The 8311-nt window shown below is 36.3% G+C and overlaps 1 long non-coding RNA gene across 1 annotated transcript; it reads left to right on the forward strand.

Moving 5' to 3' along the window:
* Positions 1 to 2349: 2349 nt before the first annotated feature.
* LOC106006412 lies at positions 2350 to 3172 on the forward strand. The gene is made up of 2 exons (XR_001180446.2): positions 2350 to 2487; positions 2988 to 3172. It is a non-coding gene; the product is annotated as an uncharacterized LOC106006412 (long non-coding RNA).
* Positions 3173 to 8311: the final 5139 nt, after the last annotated feature.

The following is an 8311-nucleotide window of genomic DNA, read 5'->3' on the forward strand; positions in this document are numbered from 1 at the left end:
AGAGAAAAGAAAAGGAAAAGAAGGGAGGGATGAAGGAAGGAAAAAGAGAGAGAAGAAATTATCCCACTTTAGCAGAAGAAAGTAACTAGCATGAATGTTAAATGTGCTGAAATTCTTAAATCAATGTTAAAATTCTCCTAGATAGCTTTAAAAATCTTGGTCTTCTGATATGGAAGCTAAATTGTTGGAATATGTGTCCAGTTCTCCAAAGCTTCTCTTCTTTCACTATCGAAACAGCGAGATTCTCTGCTCATACTCAATTTTGAATATTGACCTGTTGCTACAGGACAGACCAGATGCTCTCTAAACCAACAGAAAGAGAATGGATACATCTCCATCAAGATCTGGTACTGACCAATTTGTCTCAAATACTGAGCTTTCCTTGGATCACCTCCTGCCCAACAGAATCAGGCTTAAAATATGCTTTGTACAAAACAGAAACCCTTGCCCAAAGCTGTATTTGTAACCAAGAAATAAAACCTCTTCCTTCCAGAGAGCAAAGCCAGTCAGCTTATTTCATGCCATTAATATCTCTTATGCAAAGAAAAGTATGAACTCATTAGTAATGAATTACAATATTAACTTCCTTATTTCAATTCCAATTTCAACAGAGCTACAATTACCAAGGAATCATCTAAACTAAGAGAGAAGGGGGCTGGGTTAAAATCATCTATAAATATATTTTCAAGAGGGCATGAAGAGAAACAAAGGAAAAAATAAACTAAAAGGAGAAACACAAGGAAACATGAAATATAGACTAAAATATGGATAAAAATGTATCAACTAAAAAGCAGGATTCTAGCTTGGGCCTGTAGGATCTTTGAAATATTACTGTTGATCATCGTCTCTATATCTGCAACCTTTCTCTTCACAGAAAAACAGCTCTCAGCCACAGTCAAGTTCTTTGGAAAACCTAAAAACAAATAAACAAACAAAAAGCAAAACAAGACAAAACTAGAAAAACCTCTTAAGCAGTCTCTCATAGCCTGATTTCATCCTTGGAATTATACTAATTATCTGACAACTCTCCAAGAAGGAAAAGACCTATTCATTTTCCCATTTCCAGAACCTAGGAGAACACCTGGCCAAGAGAAGGCTCTCGATCCATGCCTGGGAGGTGAACTCAGCCAAACAGAGGGCATAGAGACCATCTCTTTACCCACAGAACATAACAGCCCAAGTCCCCATCTAGCCCTGGGGACCGAGCGTGTTGGAGGACAGGCATGCACCATTGTTAGTACCAGGGTTGTTAGTGCTAGCTATTGCAACATCGGAAGTATTAGGGCTCAGTTGGCTGTTGCCAATATTAATACCAGTGCTTACCAAATATGTTATAATAATAAATATAACTTTACAGGTCTCACAGATTTCTTTGTGTCTGCAACTCTAAACCTGGTACCAAACCCCACACTCTGGAAACCAAATTAGCTCATCCTCTGGAGATGATAATAGGATTGGGCATCAAGGGTATGCATTTGTGAGTGGGGCAGGAGGGCAGGTGAGAACACGGTCCTTGATGCACTCCACGTATATTTTCAACAGAAGCCTGAGTCAGGAGCACAGTTGTGAGAGAACTGTCCTCTGTAAAAGAGGGGTAATGTTTACCTCAAACTACCCTTTTTTCACTTCCTTGAGATGTAACACAGATTGCCTGTAACCATAGCAATCAGTTCAGCTGTGAGCACCCTCATTTATTCAAGGCACAGAGGCAGTACAGGAGAGGAAACACTATTACAAATAGGAACAATAAGATTTAATTTCAGATGCCACACCATGATTGGTTTGGTATTGGATTCCCGACCATATGAAGTGCATTATGCTTTCTGGGTTTTACCTGCTCTCTCCTGATCCTCAAGAGTAATATTAATTTCAATTTCTTCCAGAAGTAATAATTAACTTGTTTCCAGGACTATCTTGAGAGTGAAATAAAAATTTGGAAAAACATATTTTTAGCAATGTACTATGTGCAAGACAGTGGAAATAAATGGCCAGGGACCATAAAGCAATGTCAGTGCACACTTTTTCTTTTTCTTTTTCTTTTTTTTTTTACACTTTTGATGTGGGTTTTTTCAAAGCAGTGCCCAACTTCCCTTGGTTAAGTAATAATGGATGTGCTCCATATTTATTGCTTCTTCTCCCTATTTTAGCCTGTTTACATCCCTGAAATAATAATTGAAAAAAATCTTATGGAGGCACCTCTGCCCTATCTTAGAAGTAGAGTTACAGCAAAAACAGTTTTGATTTTCAAGGCAATTATTGTTGTCTCATTAATAAACTAAATTTCAGCAATTTCAAATTTGGTTCTTTGCATCCTTGTAATTCCACAGATAAAGCTCAATTAATGTATTTCAGAGTTATATATATATATCAAATACTGGGATGAAGAAAGGAAATGACCATAGCATTTCACCATCTACAAGGCAAGAACTGCCACTTTCTCAGCCTTCACTTAGTTATGGAGTTCCTACCATGTGAGCTGCAAACCAGGTGAGACAGAAAGATTTGCAGATGGGCACCCTAAATTCCTACTACAGGTAAAGCAATGAGAAACCTATAAAGATGACACAATGATCTTAATTTCAAAATCCTTCAGCCTAGAAGGAAAAAACTCAATGAGAACCATGAAGGAAATATTTTATCAAAACAAAGACATTGGAAATAACCATTTAATCAGAAAATTATAAAAGTTGCTACTTCTAGCTTACTGGTAATTGAATCAATTTGATTCTAATTGTCTAAAATTTTCATAGCCAAATTTGAAGCTTCATAAAGCTATAATTTGAAGACTACTTAATTTATCTAAATCTCCACCCATCAACCATACTTTTAATTCAGAGAGGATTTGAAAATGATGAGAAATAATTTCTTAAATGTATTGAATGTGTGGTTTTGTTTTTGTTCTTCTTCTTTTCTTTTTTTTTTTTTTTATTTTCCTTTTGGTTCTCTGCCTCCCACTAAAATTTATTTTCTCAAATTTCTTGTCCCAGACTGTGACTGACCACCAGCCAATCCCAGTTGCCTGGAACCAAGAAGGTCTTAGAAGAAAACATATTCAGGATAATTTTGTCCCATGACCACCTGAAAGGAAAAGAGAGATTTCAGAGTAACAATTAGAGCCAGCAAAGATTTGTTGTACTCCTAACCAAGAGAAACCATCACTATTTTTAAATAATGGTGTGGAGAGGACTGGTTGCTATTTCTTTATTTTTTTATAATTTTTTATTTTTTATAATCATATATTTTTATCCCCAGGGGTACAGGTCTGTGAATCACCAGGTTTACACACTTCACAGCACTCACCAAAGCACATACCCTCCCCAATGTCCATAATCCCACCCCCTTCTCCCAAACCCCCTCCCCCCAGCAACCCTCAGTTTGTTTTGTGAGTTTAAGAGTCACTTATGGTTTGTCTCCCTCCCAATCCCATCTTGTTTCATTTATTCTTCTCCTACCCACTTAAGCCCCCATGTTGCATCACCACTTCCTCATATCAGGGAGATCCTATGATAGTTCTCTTTCTCTGCTTGACTTATTTCGCTAAGCATGATACGCTCTAGTTCCATCCATGTTGTCACAAATGGCAGGATTTCATTTCTTTTGATGGCTGCATAGTATTCCATTGTGTATATATACCACCTCTTCTTGATCCATTCATCTGTTGATGGATGGTTCTTTCCATGATCTAGGTTCTTTCCATAGTTTGGCTATTGTGGACATTGCTGCTATAAACATTCGGGTGCACGTGCCCCTTTGGATCACTACATTTTTATCTTTAAGGGTAAATACCCAAGAGTGCAATTGCTGGGTCATAGGGCAGTTCTATTTTCAACATTTTGAGGAACCTCCATGCTATTTTCCAGAGTGGCTGCACCAGCTTGCATTCCCACCAACAGTGTAGGAGGGTTCCCCTTTCTCTGCATCCTCGCCAGCATCTGCCATTTCCTGACTTGTTGATTTTAGCCATTCTGACTGGTGTGAGGTGATATCTCATTGTGGTTTTGATTTGTATTTCCCTGATGCCGAGTGATATGGAGCACTTTTTCATGTGTCTGTTGGCCATCTGGATGTCTTCTTTGCAGAAATGTCTGTTCATGTCCTCTGCCCATTTCTTGATTGGATTATTTGTTCTTTGGGTGTTGAGTTTGCTAAGTTCTTTATAGATTCTGGACACTAGTCCTTTATCTGATATGTCGTTTGCAAATATCTTCTCCCATTCTGTCAGTTGTCTTTTGATTTTGTTAACTGCTTCCTTTGCTGTGCAAAAGCTTTTGATCTTGATGAAATCCCAATAGTTCATTTTTGCCCTTGCTTCCCTTGCCTTTGGCGTTGTTCCTAGGAAGATGTTGCTGCGGCTGAGGTCGAAGAGGTTGCTGCCTGTGTTTGGTTGCTATTTCTTAACACTGAAATTTACTATTGCAAAACTTTCTTGCTAATACTGTTATCAACCACTTATCAAGCAAATTAAGTGAGGACATTTACACCAATCCCATTAAATTTTAGTAACCCAAACCAGCCAGGACTATTACTCACTTGTTAATCCATAAGTTACCTTCCCTGTGTCAAAGAAGCTTGTTTTTTTTTTTTTTTCCTACTAGGCCTTTCCTGGTGGTAATTATATTAACGTCCAAGTGTGCATATGCTAAGCACTGTTTAATAGCTATCTCTATAATCCAAATACTTCCAGGCCTCCTTCCTATGTGAAGTCTTAGGAACATTTACTCCAAACTACAGCAGCTTTTTGCTCCCATCTTCAAAACTGTTGGACTGCAGCACTCACTAAACTTATCTTCTAGTTATCTCACGGCCCATGCCAGGGACATGCATGGTTTCCAGAGCCACAGTCTTTGGAGTACCAGAGCCAGTGGCAAGTGTCCCCTACCCACTTCTATTATAGAGACTGAGGCAGGACTATGTTCTCACAATATCTCCTGAAGGGATCCCAGTCCACCAGTCCTGGAAGTCAGACACAGATGGCCAGTTGGGGTGTGTGTGTGTGTGTGTGTGTGTTTGTATACACACATGTATGTGTACACATGCACATATACTTTAGATATGCATTATATATAGGCATATATATGTACACATATTATACATATATATGTATTATATATAAGTTCATATTATGTATGCTAAAGTCTTATGTATTACAAAGCAGTGACTCGTACTTTTAAAAATGAATAGCTTCAGATGAAATTATACCCTGGCTAAAATTGTTAATTAGGCTTATTGTTGTCTTTAACCAAGTAACTGAGTAGGGCCAGGATCTATGGTTATGAGCAAATCTTAAGAATATTGTAGCTACAAACACTTGGTTCTCTGGATTGACAGACAAAGTCGGAACAAATTATCTACTAAAAGCTCAGAAATAACATTTATGCAAAGAACATGTTCATTTTAACAAATACTTGTAGAATACCTATTACTTATAAAGTTCTAAGGACACAAAAGGGATTAAAGCAACAGGTAAGCCCTGAAAGAACATTAAATTTGCACTCAGAGCTGTGTTCAAGCTCTGATTTCACCCATTACTAGATCTATGACCTTGAGAATCCCTAAGACTGTTCTCAAGAGGCACAGGTATGACAATGTACATTGAACTCCTTGCCATCAGCACATTGCCACACATTGTTTGTTGCATATTATTTAGTGAAAAAACATTTTTTGAGTATCTACTATATCTCAGGATTATCTCAAGTAATAGGGTTACATCAATAAATAGGAAAGATACCCTATTTCATCATACTAGTATTACTGTGAAATTAACCAAGCCAAAGGAAATGTCTTCTGCCCTGTATCTAGGGTACATACTATCAGTATGATGTCACTATTGATGCTAAACCTGGGTGAGCTACAATGAACTCTATTTTTTTTTTTTTTTTTTTTTAGATTTATGCAATAGGACATTTATTTCATCAGTACATAATAGGGAATTTTTTTAAAAACTAAGCTTTCCTCCATAAGGGAATGAATAAATAAATTATGGGGAAAATTAATATCTCTGTAGTTGAATCTTCTTAGGCAGGAATATTATATATCATTTTATTTCCCTTCCTTTATTTTCCCCCTTATATAAGTTTAAACATTGTGGTTAGTCTTAGCCCAAGGGTTTTATAGTTTTCATAGTGACATTGCTTTTTATTACATTTTTTTTTTTTTTGGTTTATTTATTTATTTATTTTTTATTTTTTATTTTTTTTTTATTTTTTATAAACATATATTTTTATCCCCAGGGGTACAGGTCTGTGAATCACCAGGTTTACACACTTCACAGCACTCACCAAATCACATACCCTCCCCAATGTCCATAATCCCACCCCCTTCTCCCAAACCCCCTCCCCCCGGCAACCCTCAGTTTGTTTTGTGAGATTAAGAGTCACTTATGGTTTGTCTCCCTCCCAATCCCATCTTGTTTCATTTATTCTTCTACCCACTTAAGCCTCCATGTTGCATCACCACTTCCTCATATTTAACCAAAATTTTTACCAACGATTATATTTGTATTCCTAAAGTCACTCCAAAGAGATTGTCAGTCAATCTCAAAATAACCTTTTATTTTCTCCAAAAATTCATTCATTCTTTAATTTTCTCTAGGGAATTATGTTAAATATATACTAGTCAATCCCAGGCACTGAAGCTATATGTATAAATAATACTCATTCCTACTTTCAAGAGTTTTGGGTATAATCTAGTTCAAGAGAGAGACATATAAAATCATAAATAATGCCTGCCATCACCATTTCTATTCTACATAGTATAGGAAGTCTTTGCCAGAGCAATTAAGAAAAAAAAAAAAAGAAAGAAAGAAAGAAAAGATATCCATATTGGAAAGAAAGAAATGAAATTATCTCTGTTCATAGATGATATGATCTTAAAAACCTTAAAGATTCTACCCCCAAAACTCTTAGAAATAATAAACAAATTCAGCAAAGTTGCAGGATACAAAATGAACACTCAAAATTCAGTTGTATTCTCTATACTAACAGTGAACAATCCCAATAGGGAAGAAACAAAATAATTCCTTTTACAACAGCATCAAAAAAAATATGAAATACTCTGGAATAAACTTAACCAAGGAGGCAAAAGACATGTACACTGAAAACAACAAAACATTGTTGAAAGAAATTAAAGAAGACACACATAAATGGAAAGACATATCTTGTTCAAAGATTAGAAGATACTGTCAAAATATCAGTACTTCCTGTATCAGTCTGGTATGTCTACTGCAATAAAACACATGCTTAGCGAAATAAGTCAAGCAGAGAAAGAGAACTATCATATGATCTCCCTGATATGAGGAAGTGGTGATGCAACATGGGGGCTTAAGTGGGTAGGAATAGAATAAATGAAACAAGATGGGATTGGGAGGGAGACAAACCATAAGTGACTCTTAAACTCACAAAACAAACTGAGGGTTGCTGGGGGGAGGGGGTTTGGGAGAAGGGGGTGGGATTATGGACATTGGGGAGGGTATGTGCTTTGGTGAGTGCTGTGAAGTGTGTAAACCTGGTGATTCACAGACCTGTACCCCTGGGGATAAAAATATATGATTATAAAAAATAAAAAAATTTAAAAAATAACACTATAAACTGGGTGACTTAAGCAACAAAAATTAATTTTGTCACATTCTAGAGGTTGGAAGGCCAGATCAAGGTGTGGACAGTCTTGATTTTTCCTGAGGTCTCTTTCTTTGCCTTATAGATGGTCACTTTTTTCCTCTGTCCTCAAACGACCTTTCTTCTATGCACATTCATTCCTGGGGACTTTTCTTCTTATAAGGACACTAGTCATATTAGATTAGAGTTCTATCTTTATGACCTCATTTGCCCTTAATTACCTCTTTAAAACCTTAGCTCCAAATTTAATAGGGCTTCAATATATGAATTTTGGGCAGACACAATTGGTCTATTAGACCACCTAAAGTTATTTACACATTCAATGACATCCTTAACTAAATCCCACTGGAATTTCTTTCAGAAATTAAAAAAAAAAAATCCATCTTAAATAGATTGCATATAATCTCATATGCATCCTCAAATAGCCAAACAATGTTAAAGAACAAAGTTTGAGATTTCACAGTTCTTGATTTAAAAACATATTACAAAGCTATAATAATCAAAGCAGTGTGGCATGGCATAAAGACAAATACATAAACCAATGGAATAGAATAGAAATGCCAGAAACAAACACTCATATATATGGTCAAATGATCTTTGACAAGGGTGCCAAAGCAATTCAATGGGAAAGGACAGTATCTCCAACAAATACATTTTCTTGTTAGGAAAACTGGATATCCATATCCAAAGAATGAAGT

This window comes from Mustela putorius, unplaced genomic scaffold (genome assembly GCF_011764305.1).
Source record: "Mustela putorius furo isolate JIRA1106 unplaced genomic scaffold, ASM1176430v1.1 tig00000242_pilon_pilon_pilon, whole genome shotgun sequence".
NCBI lineage: Eukaryota > Metazoa > Chordata > Mammalia > Carnivora > Mustelidae > Mustela > Mustela putorius.